Source organism: Danio rerio, chromosome 9, assembly GCF_052040795.2.
Source record: "Danio rerio strain M-AB ecotype USA chromosome 9, GRCz13ab, whole genome shotgun sequence".
NCBI lineage: Eukaryota > Metazoa > Chordata > Actinopteri > Cypriniformes > Danionidae > Danio > Danio rerio.
In genome coordinates this window covers 9,161,115-9,177,049 of record NC_141029.1, presented here as the reverse complement: position 1 = coordinate 9,177,049, position 15,935 = coordinate 9,161,115, and the positions used below count along the sequence as shown (strand labels likewise).

At 35.7% G+C, this 15,935-nt stretch overlaps 1 protein-coding gene and 1 long non-coding RNA gene across 26 annotated transcripts in view; both read right to left on the bottom strand.

Annotated features, from left to right (window-relative positions):
* Positions 1 to 15,935, bottom strand: part of col4a2 (collagen, type IV, alpha 2) — a 150,357-nt gene that overhangs the window by 112,298 nt on the left and 22,124 nt on the right. The gene's annotated exons all lie outside the window — the stretch shown is intronic.
* LOC147842268 (uncharacterized) lies at positions 524 to 3,509 on the bottom strand. Its single transcript, XR_015499209.1, has 6 exons — positions 3,273 to 3,509; positions 2,829 to 2,952; positions 1,788 to 1,915; positions 1,532 to 1,607; positions 1,164 to 1,206; positions 524 to 1,066 (listed from the first exon to the last, which is right to left on the bottom strand). It is a non-coding gene; the product is annotated as an uncharacterized LOC147842268 (long non-coding RNA).

Genomic DNA, 15,935 nt, shown 5'->3' with positions numbered 1-15,935 from the left:
AGATATGTCACTCGCGCGCACACGTGAAGCATGCATCTACACCTGACAGAGATGTCATCTGCTAACTCTGCATCAACCTGAACTTCTTTCTGAAAGACCAAAATGGCTTTGTATGCATGAAAAGAAAGATCGTTTCTAAAAGGGCTTCTGCCAATAATGCAGAACTTTTCTAAAACCCTGAATCAATATAAGAATCACTTTTGCACACTGGAAGGAAATGACTTTATGCAGGTCAAAACTATGATCTGAAGGATGACACCACACACAGCAAAATATGGGAACCCAAAACAACTCTATGGGTGTTAATTTCAACACTTTGAAAGTGTCTCATGGGGTCCACTCAAAACAAAGTTAAATCAACACTTTCAAAAGGGTTGGCACATTGACACCGAAGTAAGGGTTAATTTTAACTCTGGGCAGAGTTAAAAAATGTAACTATATTTAACACTGCCTGGTGTAATATATTTATTTTATTTAACTCTCTTGAGTGTAAATATGGTAAAAAGGTCAAATAGACTGTAAATTATAAAATAAAAAACATTTTATTTGAAAACATTCACCACTTCAACAATTCATTCAGTTTTTAAAATGCAACAATGTCAAATATGCTTTAAATGTTTTATTAGTACAGACAGTATCAACAAAATATGTATGACCAGTGCTCAAAAAGGCTGTTTCAGTCATTTGGTCCAAACTTGATGTTTCATCAGTGCAATTTAAAAGTTCAATATAGCGTCACTCATAGTTTTCTTCTGAACGCATAGTTTTCTTCTGAAATTACATTTTAAACAACTTGGCGTGCAAATCTTTCACTTCTGGTATTTCCTTGGTCCTCCATATCAAACACAGCAGTTTAAATGAAGGTACAAATGCTGTAAACTTGTGTGAAAACAAACTGGAGCTAGGAAATCTCATCAAGCATGTCCTGTGAATGAAGTGCTTCCCAGCCACAGGATGACCTTTTTATCCATGACGATGTAGTAGCTGCTGATCGCTCGTCTGGTGGTTCCTGATGCACGGATATAGGGTGATGCTCATCTAAGAACTCTTCAAGACTCCAGCATGACTAAGAAAAATGTTTAAAAACAAATTGCAATCAAATTCTATGATATATTTAAAAGAACATTTAAAGTAAATAAAACATTCAAGAAATCTAAACTCACCTTTTGAAAATCTTCATGATGATCCACAACTTGACTCTCCCAGCTGGTTGAGGTGACAGGATATGGAAAAGTAGAAAAAACACATATATCACTGTTGGATCTCCAAAAACAATTAGGTTTACCACTATGACTAGAACTGGAAAAACAGGCAGCTGTCTGTCCAGAATCCTGAATTTAACACAACACTTGGAGCAAAATTTAGAGGAGCTTAAAATCTTTTATATCATTTAGTGATGCTGACTTCCCCAAAATATTGGCCACGGTGTAAAAATATTCATAAACTTACAGTTTTCTGTAAGCGTGTGCGCGTGTGTGTGTGTGTTTGTGTGTGTGTGTGTGTGTGTGTGTGTGCATGCGTGTTTCTTTACCAGTTAGGCCCTTTCAGGTCCAGTATTGACGCCACCTTTCCTGGAGTCTAGCAGATGTTTCAGGTCCAAATATAATCTAAAATATTAGGATAAGCAGAAGAGGAAAAGTGCAAAGCACAAAGCAAAGAGCAAAACATTATTTAAGTAGCAGTTCACCCACAATACAAAACTTATCACCTTCATGTCATTTGTTATTCTCTAATGCTCTAATACCCTCTCAGCTTGTGAAACAAATACAGAACTTTTTCAAATATACCTTAATTATTATCACCACATATGACCAAGAAGGTGTGCTTGGTCATTTCACCAACTCTGGAAATACACCATCCGTCTCTAATCAGCCAATTGTCACAGGTTCTTGTGTTATTGTATGGAAAACTGTAGCTGTTAAAAAAACAACAAAACATTAGTATCTAACACATATGCATAACCTTCAGATTAAAAAAGAGAGATGAACATCACAGTATGCCTTACACTTTTTCAGATATCTTTTGATTCAGATGTTGATTATTGATAATAAATCTACAAATCAAACCTGTATCATCATTAGGCTGCTCAAATATGAATCAGTTGATTAATTTTACAGACAGGTGGCTGTTTACAACGCACTAAATTGTCTTTAAGTTTAAGTTTAGCCTATAGTTTTAAGCACAATATCATGCGGGAGAAAAAGCTTGACTAAGATGTTCCTGACTACAGAAATAGCCTAACTTACTAACGTCAGACATCCCGAGGGGGGATACAGAGTTGATTTGCGGGAGGTAGCGGGAGAGATGAGTACCTGAAGAGCGGTGGGGCGAGTTGCGCGCAATGTACCTTAAGAACGGTGTGGGTGACTTGCGCACGACGTACCTGAAGAGCTGGGAGGGATGCGGTGGAGAGGGGTGTGCAAAGTGTTTAATGACCGGGCGGGAGACGCGCGATTTCCGGGAGATTATCATTCATTTGCGGGCATCTACTTGGGCATCTGGGAATCTCTGTGCATTTGCGAGATAACGTTAACGTTAGTCCCGCAACTTCCGGGAGACTTCTGTAACGTTAAATGTCTGAGTGCAAATGCGGTCATTTAAAGACATTAATGTTAACATTCCGACTTTAATGGTTGTCAACACTTAATATAATTCAAGCGTACGTTATCACGCGAGTTTATGGACTAACGGTATATGGACGGCCACGAATGAACCAGTTTAAAGGGCCGCGGTGTTTAAAATAACCAAATTAACATACACGAATAACAAACAATCATATGTTTTAGTCAGGAAGCCTTTTACAAGTAAGCATATGTTCATTTACTCACCAGATATGTTTTAGAAACTCTCCAGAGCTTATGGAAACCGTCCTGTGTTGCTGTTACCATCCGGGCAGAGTAACGTTAAGTTAGGCTAGGCGGCTCGGAGTCCGGGGATTCCCTCGCTAGTTTGCTTGGAATTAAAGGAGAAGTGTCGATTTTATTTTACAGATGGGTAACAACGCACAAAATGGCATTAAGCGTGACAGAAATGTGTTGAACATGTACATTTGATGTTTTTATGCACTATGTATGCGTGAGCATATATAAAAACATTCTTGAAAAGAAGTCAATAGTAATGCAGTTAAGCTAGATACACAAACGACCATGAATGAACCGCAGAAGTTTAAAATTGTCACTCCATTCTAAAGTTATTAACTTAACAACATGTTTACAACTGTATTTCCTTAAAGAAAGTCAGTAAAATACCAACATTTAGGTAGTTTGACTCACCAGTTGCTGTTCTAAACCTCAGATGGAAAATGGCGTCTGGAAAATTCTTCAGTGACTGGGGCTGCATGAATTCCCGGATGTTGGAAATAACACCACCAAGTGTTGAAAAGATAACTCCTTGATTTCGCACTGAATAAAATCAATTCTAACTCTTATTATATTCATTTATCAAAATCTAACTCTTTAACGTCAACACTTTACTCTCAAATGCTTCAACACCGAGAATTTAACTCTGATGAATTTGCTGTGCCAGCTGAAGTATTTCTTTTAGACAGGTATGTTTTAAAACTATTTTAGCCACTCAAAGCTTGTGTAGACTGTGTTCTTGTTTATGAATGGGTTTATATGCAAGGTAGTGTTGTTCAGCCACTGAAAAAGTCCCGCAGAAGATGGAGAAGAGGCTATTTTCAAGTTCATGGAGTACCTTTTACAGCATCGATAATACAGTCAGTAAATAGACCTGAGCATTCGTTTAGTTGTTCAAGTGAAAAAGGAGATGAAAACGAGTGATGTACGAGGATCAGCGAGCACAACTGAAAATGAAAAGTCACTTGTTGTCTTGGTAATGTAAACATAAGTGTAATGTGACAAGATGACAGGATTTTCTGTTTTTAGCACTATTTTTTTTCCAGATCTAATTGTTATTTAGTTTAATAACAAAACATTGGTAAATAGTGCTCTACCGCCTAACCAGGTTTACTGAGGTGAAGTTTGATTACACCTATATTATACCCTGCTGAAAAATCCAGCTTAAACCAGCCTAGGCTGGATGGATTTTTTTTTAGAGGAGTTTTGGCCATTTCCAGGCTGGTTTGCAGCCATTTCCAGCCTGGTCTTAGCTGATCAGGCTGGAAAATGACCAGCTAAATCCAGCTAAAACCAGCTTGACCAGCCTGGTTTAAGCTGAACATAGCTGGTTTTGGCTGGGCTCCCAGCCTGGCTAGGCTGGTCAAGCTGGTTTTAGCTGGTCATCTCCCAGCCTGACCAGCTAATTTTGGTAGAATTTTTTAATTTTCAGGCTCGTAGTGGTGCTGTTTTGGTGTAGGGGATATTTTCTTGGCACACTTTGCGCCCTTTAGTACCAATTGAGCATTGTGTCAACGCAAAGGCATACCTGAGTATTGTTGCTGACCATGTATATCCCTTTATGACCACAGTGTACCCATTTTCTGATGCTACTTCCAGCAGGATAACGCGCCATGTCATAAAGTGTGAGTCATCTCAGACTGCTTTCTTGAACATGACAATAAATTCACTGTACTTAAAGGGCCTCCACAGTCACCAGATCTCAATCCAATAGAGCACCTTTGGGATGCGGTGGAACAGGAGATTTACATCATGGATGTGCAGCCGACAAATCTGCAGCAACTGCACAATGCTATCATATCAATATGGACCAAAATGTCAGGAATATTCCAGTACCTTGTTGAATCTGAAGGCAAAAGGGGGTCGAACCCGGTACTAGTGTGCAGTAATATTGATGTACCTAATAAAGTTAGTGGTAAATGTATGTGTCTCATTGTCAAGTTACAAAATTCTGACTTCTAAATTTGTGCTGTCTCATGAACAAGAAACATATTGATCTACACACAATTAACCATAATTGTTATTGTGTATCCCAGACATGATGACACCATGACCCACTACAAAATAAATTGATTAATTATTTTGTCTCAATCCATACAACACCCTACGTCAGATGGATTGTTCTAACAACATTAGGGTGTTTGGATGATGTCCCAGACCATTAGCCAATATGCTAAAGAAAACAAGAGATTTCCTCTGTGAACATTGCAAAATTTGGTAAGGGTTTGCAATTTCACTGTAAAATACGCTAGAGGCTGTTCTTAGATGACTGCCTCATGGGGAGGAATTGAGACATCCTTCCTGCTATCAGATCCAGGTTTGAAGCTTTTGATGCTTGGATGCTTTTTTATTTTCATGTGTTTCATTGCAATATGTTCTCTTTCAGCATCTGCAATACTTTTACAGCTCCAAGGTAAGGAAAATAAATGATATCTGATATCATCACTGTTCCATGGGACGGCTACAAAAGTTTTTAATCATCCATTTCATCTATTAAACATGATTTTGTAGACTCATAAATGAATGCAACATCAGCAGAGTTGGAGTGTGTGATGTTGTGTTTGGTTATCTCGACACCTCTGTCATTAGTGCTTGCTACTGAAAATGACCGTAAACATAGAATATTACTTTTTTAAATATTTACATTTTTAAAAACTGGCTAATAGTAAAAATGCAACAGCTGTTCTGTTTAGAGGTCTCTTAGTGATTGAAGAGCCTGAGATGGAATCTCAGTTTACAGACATAAAACAACAGCGAGGTGAAGTATAAACACACTCCTCCTCATTCCAAACCACTCCCATATACATTATAAAGATGTGGATGATGGTGAACGTTGTTGTTTGATCATTTGTGAAGCCTCTTCTGTCTTTAAACTGTAAAGTTGAAACAGTTTTTTTTTTTTTTTTTGTAACTGAATAGGACTTTTAACTACTCAGCTGTCAGCTTGAACAGTAAACCAACTGCGTTTGGTCAAGAGTCTCAGATCACTTTAAAGCTGTTTGAGCCCTGGCTTTTGCCCCCTGTTGAACTGTGGCCTTAGCTGTGACCTCATCTCAGTCTGGGATCCTGATTAGAAAAATGACAGAGGGCAGGAGCTACTGTTATGAGTCGTGGCCTTAAATCTTTAATTCCTTTAGGTTTAAAGGTGAGATATAAACTCACATTTCTAAGAAAGAAAAAAATGTCCTAAAATAAACACATTTCCCACAGTTCTTAAGGATATTGCACACTGAATCCGAAATTTTCGACCGAAATTTTTGCTAAAAACGTTAAAAAATAAATTCAACCTCACATTGTCCTTGAAACTTTCGACTATCATAAAAAAGATGACAAACACAGTGCATAATATAAGACAGAATGTGGCAGACATTTGAGGACCCATGTATGCTGGATTCGATGACTGGTGCACCTCTTCCCTGCTGCTGCTTGGTGTGTGTGTGTCCATAGATTTGAAGTACTGCCCATAGACATTATAATAGAAAGCATGGTCCACTTTGGTGCATGGTTCAATCCATTGCTTCAACAGCGACCATCATTTATTATAATGTCTATAGGTACTGGCAGTCTCTGTTCAGGATTTGTTTACGTAAGTGAATGTGTGAAGGATCACAAACATTCATTTATTCATTCATTTTCTTGTCGGCTTAGTCCCTTTATTAATCCGGGGTCGCCACAGCGGAATGAACCGCCAGCAAGTTTTTACGCAGCGGATGCCCTTTCAGCCGCAACCCATCTCTGGGAAACATTCACACACACTCATACACTACAGACAATTTAGCAATTTAGCCTACCCAATTTACCTGTACCACCTGTAGCCGAGGTTCTAACCCGCGACCCAGCGACCTTCTTGCTGCGAGGCGAACGTGCTACCCACTGAGTCGCCCGTATCACAAACAATGTATTAAAATTCCACTGATTTCCTAAAATGAACTTTGCATTTGTGGATAATCGTATAATTTATCCATTTATCTCCTTATCGATAATAAGGAGAACGCTTCTTCCTCTCTATGTAAGCTAGTATTTAATGCACACAATATGTTGCCTATTCCTCTTTCTTTTTCTACTTTGCAGAAAAGAGAGGACAACAAAGTATCACAGCTTAAACTGACTTTGAAATGTTTTGCGTTTTTTTCAGAATGGATAAAATAATATGCATCGAACTCAGTGTGCAAGGTTTGGTTTTTGTGATACATTTTTTGCATATGAATACATAATAAAATGCATACGAAAATCTCGGACTTCAGTGTGCAAAGACCTTTACTCTTGGGACTTTATTTCTCAAATCTGCTCTCAAATCTGTTCTTCAACTCTACGTCTTTGAAATCTTAAATCTCTGACTATTACAGTAGTGGTGCTATTAGTGAAACCTTTTGTTCAACCTTTTGTCATTGAAATATTGAAATCGTTGCTACTATACTTTTAGCACTTAGCCAGTGCATTGCTGCTTGCAGCTGTAAAATATTATTTACTGCATTACATTTAATCTTGCGTAATGTTTTATTTATTTTGTATTTGTTATTTTGGGTGACACGGTGGCACAGAGGTTAGCACTGACGACTCACTGCAAGGTCGCTGGTTCAGGTCCCGGCTGGCTCAGTTGGCATTTCAGGCATTTTAAACTGAATTGGCTGTAGTGTATGTGTGTGAATAAGTGTGTATGGATGTTTCCTAGTACTGGGTTGCACTTGGAGGGGCATCCACAGCATTAAACATATGCTGGACAAGTTGGCGGTTCATCCTGCTATGGCGACCTCTGACAAATAAAGGGATTAAGCCAAAGGTGTTATTGAATGTACATGTTATTTTTAGATCATGTCATACATCTTATTTTGTACACCATTTTCTTTGTTTCTGGTGACATAAAATCTGACACTAAAAATCTTGGAACTACTGGGAAAGTGTTGTGAAACAGATTTAAAGTCAAGTTATCCACAAAGCACTGTAGCTCATTTGTACCAAAGTCTGTGTCACACCACTGGGTCACAGCTCTGACAGGGTATTATTTCTTCTTTTAGTAACATCAAAAACAAGAGGCTCCAAAAATCTGAAATCATTTTACAGAGAACCAGTTTGCTTCACAACAGATGTACAACAAAAGGGTCTGGTTCCCACCTCTTATATACTATTCAGACTGGTCAAATAGCTGTTCCTGAAGAACACTATCATTATACGGCCACATTAAACCCAAACAAAATGTCCTCTGCAGCAACACTTGATCATTTCCTTTATAATGCATTCTGTGCTACATTTATTTAAGTTTTTGTGACATTCCTCTGCTTTCTCTTTCTTTCTTTCTTTCTTTCTTTCTTTCTTTCTTTCTTTCTTTCTTTCTTTCTTTCTTTCTTTGGAAGAAATATTATTTGTCAAAAACTCAGCAAAAGATTTAGTATAGTTACAATATTTCTATATATATATATATATATATATATATATATATATATATATATATATATATATATATATATATATATATATATATATATATATATATATATATATGCGTTTGTCTTGGTGGAATAGATCTGCTAAGCTGCTGCTGCTGATTTGATTTTTAGTGCAGAACAAGTACTGAAACTTTGTTGTGCCAGTATATTCACAGACATGCTTTCTGAGAATGTAACACATGCTGCTGCAAACATAACATATATGAAACCTCTGTAGCGGATCTACACACAGGTAGACCTGGGGCAGAGGAGGATATTGAAACAAGCGTTGTAGATTGCTAATGCAAACAACATTGAAGTATTTAAATGTTGATGTGAAAGCTCATTGGCTGCTCAGGATAAAGCAACCAATCACCTATATCATGCTGTTAATGTTATGGTTGTAAGCATATTGGATAGTACCTACTACATTAGACGGTGTGCAGAGTTATATGACTTTGTATTTAAATAATAAAAAAAAAAAATATTGACACAAAGCAAAAAACGTCTCTTTATTTTTAAGTGTAAGTGATTTTCTTTGTTCTAACATCATGCTAACACACACATCTGAAACTTAAAGTTATTTTTTGAAAACACTAATTAGTGGTTATTTATGACAAGCATCACACTCCTAAATAAGCTGATAATGTGTATTAAACATTATAATCACACTGGTGTGATTGTATGCATGAAAGGGTTAAACAAATCAGAAGCCTAAAAACCTGAAACAAAGTAAAGAAAAAAAAAAACGCATCGATCTTGGCTAACCCATTTTAGCACATGCAAATTATTGCCTAAATAGATCAAAAAGCTAAATGTTCAGCCATTTCTCAAGAAACAGCCATATCTTAGGATAGTGGTGTAACGAATCACAAATATCACGGTTTGAATCACGTTATGGATTTTAAGTCATAAATTGGACCATTTTTCTTCATTCTAACATCATGCAAAACATTGCTTATGTTTTGTGGCTATAATTTTGAAATGGAGAATATTAATTCTAAAGTTCACATTTGCTTTAAAATGGCATGATGTTTGATTGTTTAATTGAGTTGGAGACCCAAAGTGAGGCCAGAGCAGGTCTGATGGACTGAGTCGAAGGAGAGATTCATACCACCTGCCAATTAAAGGACTCTGGGTGTGGAATGCATGTGTGTTTGTGTGTCTGTGTGTGTTGCTCAAGCAGGTCAGTGGGAGTTCAGTGGGACTGTCTGTGCTGTTTCTGATGGAGTGTGAGCAAGCAGCTGGGCTGTAAAATCCAGAATACCAGCACACTTTATGAGTTTCTTCTGCATTTCTCCATGATGCCCTGCTGATACACATATGGCCTTGTGTAACAGCGCATCATACCGTGTGATAGGGATCGACCACACAAACAAAGTGTCTGTATCTGTGTGATTGTGTTTATATGCACACATGGCATCTTGAGATACATAGGTTAGCCTGTCTGAACCAGTGTTGAGTGATGGTGTACAGGATGCACAGAATTGTCTGCTCTAATAGCCTTGTGGTTAAAGCATATAACACATAATGGGTGTGATTTAGCCAATTAGGATGCAATCCTGGGGTAACATCTATGTTGATCCTAGAAGATAATTTTTGTTAGAAAATCTAATACCGCTAAAACTAACTGTAAATTATTTCCCAAATCAGAGGGGATTAACAGTTGGACAACAATAATATAGAAGCACATAAAACTTACTGTAAGCGTAAACTTGACATAAACTGTAAACTTATCTCCTAAATCTGATTGGCTGATTGGAATGTTGTTCTAGGATCAACAAAGAAGATGATGCAGGAACATATCCTACTTGGTAAAAAAAATAAAATAAATAAAAAAATAAAATAAAAAATTGCACAAATCTGAAACTATATTGTTTACAGCGACCCAAGTTTGATACATGAATTGGATTTGGCGTAGTGAATGAATGTGTGTGTGAATGGGAGATTATGTGGGTGTTTCCCATCATTGAGGGTTTCATGGCTTACTTTACCAACTTCCCAAATCAAATACAGCTTCATTAAAACTGGTCGGATTGTATGAATGTGTTTAAATAGTGAAGCCTACACCTTTCAGAAGCGAACAGTTATTTCAGTTATGTAGAGACAGAATTATTATTTCATTAACCCTTTTATCCGTAAGTTCTAAATACTTCAGCTGACCTCCTGCTAGAGTTTTTAAATACTTTTTTATAACTTTATAAAGGGTGCTTTTCTTTAAAGTTCCCATAGCCACACATCAAGATTGTCATGTGACAGACCGCAGCCCCAGTTATTCACCCATGTATTGTTTTTTGTTTCTTTTTTTGCAAATATTGAAAAACATCAGAATTATATTGTAAAATATATAATATTATGATTTTCAAATATGTGTAAGAACATGTATTTTGTCGTTAAAACTGTTTAAAATTGATCATTTTTGTAGTCTACACGGCATGAGAGATCAGACAGAGCTGCTGGATTTACATGTTTCCTTCGAAATACATGGAAGTAAGTAGCTTATTAATTTGAGAGGAGTAGAGTGTATCTAAACAGTGTGTATCTTACATAAAAAAGCAAATAGTCCAGTTATTGTTCGTTTGTTTCGAAGACTTTATTAATCCCAAAGGGACTTTCACATATTACAGCAGAGCTCTCTAAAGATTTATAAAGAAAATAAGTTACACATATATAAAAATAATAATAAAATTACTTTCATACACCCATATTTATATTTAAAAATGTTAATTACTAAAAAAATAGACATTCGTGTGTATTTTACAAACCATCAATGTCCTGTTTAGCTAGTAGTTAGATGTATTTGAATGTCTGAAACCTAAAATTAACTTAACTTTTTGTAAACTCTAATTAATTGTGATTTATGACAAGCATCACACTCCTCTTTCCGTCCCTTAGCATGAGCTGTCAGATTTAAATTTACAGCAGTTGATGATGTGCATTTTAATGTTATAATCACACCGGTGTGATTGTTTGCATGACAGGGTTAAACGAAACAGAAGTTTATTAAACCTGAAATGAAAGTAACAAAGAAATTAACTTACTGATCTTGGCTGAATCATTTTTGTACATGCAAATTATTACCTAAATAGATCAAGCTGAAAGTTTAGCCATTTTTCAAGAAACACATTGTAAGATGATTATTTTGTTTGGTTGTTTGTTTGTTTGTTTAACTATTAATAAGAAAAAGACTTGACACAGTACCTAAATACATTTGCTTTTTGTTTATTTGATTAGCTTCTGCTGTCCTCATTTTAAGTCAGTTGGATAAAAGAGTCTAAATGACAAAATGAAAAGTTCAGAAGCAAAAGCCTCTAAATGCTATATGCATTATAATGGCATTTTTCTCAACGTCCTATATTTATGTTCAGTCAAGTCATTTTAAAAGCAATGGAAATAACCTATTTATCACCAAATAAGTGAAATTACTGAACCTCTACACAATAGCACAAGATAAATATTTAGTTAGGAAGAACATTTTAGATAAGGTTTTTGCATCTGAATGTTTTTGAATGTAAATGTAAGAATTGCTCACTTTCAATAATACAAATAAATACAATGACGTGGATACAATTAGTTGTACTCTTCCATAAAAAATAAATAAATAAACAAAACACATTGGTCACTAAAATAACTTGAAACTAAAAAGTAATGATCAACCAAAAATGACTGAAAATAAACAAAAGAAAATTAGGTATCCAAGTGTGGTTCAACTGAAGCATTAAAAAATGCTAGCTAATGAAACTGGCTTGGACAAATCTGAAGGGTACAAACAATTTTGACCACGTCTGTATCCACTTGAAAGATTTATAAATGTATTTTCTTTTAAAAAAAACTATATTGTCATTTATTAAATAGAAGACTTCATTCATGAAGCAGATTTAGTCATTAGTAATCATTTGTAATTAATAAAGTGACAGTATTTCCCAGAGATAAGTTGCAGCTGGAAGGGCATCTGTTGCGTAAAACATAAGCTGGATAAGTTGGCGGTTCATTCCCCTGTGGTGACCCCAGATTAATAAAGGGACTAAGCTAAAAAGAAAATGAATGATTAAAAGTGACAGTAGTTAAGTCTGCAGATTAATAGATGTGTTTTTCTAGATACCATGCATTTTGAAACCCATTTCACAAGGATTCACTAAATTGATAAATGCATAGTGTTATAAATCAATATTTCTAGTTCCCAAAGATTGATTTTATAGCACTGCTAATAGCTGGAATTCCAAGAAATGGCTTCAAACACAACAAGAAAGCATTCCTTCTTCCAGAAGCAATATATCAAGTGAGTTTTCCCTTTAGATGACAACTTTTTGTGACATGCTATTTCGTCTTATCAGTTGTTCAGACAACTGCCTCTTCTGAGACAGTGCGCCAGCATCTAGCCATAGACAAAGACAGGAAGCCAAGGATGCTGGGAAAAAAAGGGTGTAGAGACAACCCCTATGAGTGCACTCTGAGTGACCATGTACCATGAGAAAATACGAGAGGATCAGAGTCAGGCAAGGTACATTTGTTATTATGTGTGTGAGTGCGTGCATGAGTGTGTTGTGTCTGTGACTGATTGCATAGATCTACCTCATTCTGCAAAAAAAAAAAAAAAAAAAAAAGTGAGACGTCTGTGCCTGGTACCTAATATCCACATAAGTGCATAACGAAACTGGCACACATACATGCGTACACACTACACAGATAATCTTTGTTATGAATTTGGCAGGACTGGACCGTGATCTGAAAAGCAGATATACAGTAGGAGTCATACATCTCGCAGAAGCAGAGAGTTCACAAAAACATTGGGTTTCTTGCCATGCTATCCTAATTTTACTATTAAATTTCAGCCAGTAACTTGGCAAACACTGAGCTTTTTGAGCAAAGAGTAAAAATATATCAAAAGCATTAAGTGTTATCATTAACATGCTGTTTTATAAGACTAGACAAGCTCCACTAATAATGTAGAACATCTGCATTTCTGCTTTACTGTGTTAACATAAAAAGTGAAAGATCGTCAGACTCATGGGATTTCAGTCATGTTAACCCACTGGATTTTGGATATGTTCTGACATTTGTACTCATTTCTTCTACTTATATTTCTTTTACTTATTTTTTCTACGCATGTTTCTTCTGTTATTTCTTCTACTTATATATATATATATATATATATATATATATATATATATATATATATATATATATATATATATATATATATATATATATTTTTTTTTTTTTGGTAAAAGTGTTAAGTTAACTTAATCAATTTGTGTTGGGACAATATGAATGAATTGTGTGGAACCCTGCATTTTTTACAGTGTACCCCTGGCTACCATGTCATTTTATTTAATTCAGCACAATGTGGGCTACAATGATATTTAACAAAGATGGATCTATAGGCTTGTTTGCCTTGTCTCCTCCTCCGGGTGCTCCGGTTTCCCACACATGCGCTATAGGTGAATTGGATAAAGTAATTTGGCCTTGGTGTGTGTATGTGATTGAGTGTGTATGGGTGTTTCCCAGTACTGGGTTGCCACTAAAAGGGCATATGTTGCATAAAACATATTGTGAAATATGTGGTGGTTCATTTCACTGTGTCGTCATCTAAAATAGAGACTAAGCTGAAGGAAAATGAATGAATGAATTCTGCTAACAGCAAAGCTCTGGTGGCTGTGTTGTCCATCAAGTATGCTATTTTTTTTTACCCAAAAAAGTACTTACTCTTTATTAGTACTTACCCAAACATACCTATTTGTCACATATAGCTAACAAATTATTTTGGAAGGCTTCCAATAGTGTACAAACATTTCTTTTTAGCTTTTGATGCTTTAATTGTATGGATATGAATAGAACTAACATTAACGTCTCATTGAATTTTTCTTCACAAAGAAAGTGAATCTTCATCGTGTTTGTGTGTACTTGTGTAAAGGAGAGTAGCATTAATTTTATAATTCATATATTGAGGGTAATAACGGCTGGTTTCTGTCATCTGACAGAGTGAATAAGTGCTGAGAAAAACAGCCAGTCAACGGAAACTAAGGACATTCCTTTGGCCCGCTCATGTGAGCAGCTGTGGGCCTGTACACAGGATATGTAACTTGTAAGTCCCAGTTCCAAGAAGAAGTTTCTGGAAATCTCAGAACAACCCAGCTTCATCCAAAACGCACTGGAGAACTCTGCACTGAAACTCTTGTTTTCATACAATAGGAAACAGAAAGGTACAAAAAAAAAGCAACCAAAAATGGTCACACAGCTCTTGTAAAGAAACTCAGCTAAGCTTAATATTGATAGAAAAATAACCTATTATCAGTTTGATTTCCCCAAAAAAGTATAAACACTGTCAGAGTGTCATGATATCAATCCTGAAAAACACTGTTTATGAATTTTAGATATTAAATCTTATCTTTCTTTGCATCCATTCTTTGCCCTTCTCTCATTGCTATGATTTAAATGTTGGAAGAAAATAGTTTCCAGATGGGTAACATCCATTCATTTCTAAGCAGAAAAAGGCTTGGGTAAATAAAAAAAAAGAATAGATATGTGAACATAACAGACACTTAATTTATATTTGGATATTCCAGTTGTTGCTAAACACTAGAATGGCTCTCGAGCACAATACATAAATAAATAAATCCATGTATGAGCTTTGATGGATAAAAGAGGGAGCAATGGAGATAGATAGACTAAGCGCTGGGGGAGTGGGATGGAGGAGAGGAAGCGGAGAGTGAACAGAACTGGGATATCTCAGGAAGAAACAAATTAGGAAAAACTGCCAAGCTTCAGGACCTGAACACTTACAGATTGTGGAAGAACTGTTCAAGTGCCAGCAGTACAAATGTCCATTTATACATATCCTGTCCACAAATGTATGAGGAAGATTGACTGATTTAGCTCAAGTAAAAAAAAATAAAAAATAATAATAAACGCATGTAATTAATGCAATCGCAAGCATCTGGAATGTTTACTGTTGTTTAATTTAAAAAGGGAGTATACATGCTGCTTGTACACTGTTATTTGAACATAGCTCTGGTCTTAGCCAGACAGAACACTGTGCAGGTGCCAAGTGCAGTGAGTCATTATATCATTATATTAGTCAGACTGTGAGAAAAAAAAAACTGTAGGGGTCTCAAGAAACATACCACACATGCACAAAAAATAATTTAGCATTTTTTTTACTGCCTTTAACCAATGACAGATGATAAACCATAAAAAGTGTATCTCTGCTAGTGTGTTTGCTACTGTAGGTGGTTGCTGGTTTTGTTGGCAGAAAAAATTAGGTTTCCCTTATCTTCCAAAGCAGTGTGTAGTTTTGTTTAGTCTGTTTTAGGCAAAAATCAAAAATCCAATCCTTTAAAGGCACAATATGTGTTTATATATATATATATATATATATATATATATATATATATATATATATATATATATATATATATATAAACATTCAAAGTCTACTATAACAACACTTAAAAAAAACAAATAAATAATGAAAAAAAAACTTTTTTTTTACTGATTCAATTCTTAATTAAAATGAGCTGAAACACAATTCTTGAGATTTCATTGGGAGAACTTAATTTTTTATGTTCAATCCACAAACATATGTTAAAAGTGTTAAGATAACTTACTCGATTTGTGTCGGGACAACATGAATAAATTGTGGAACCCTGCATTT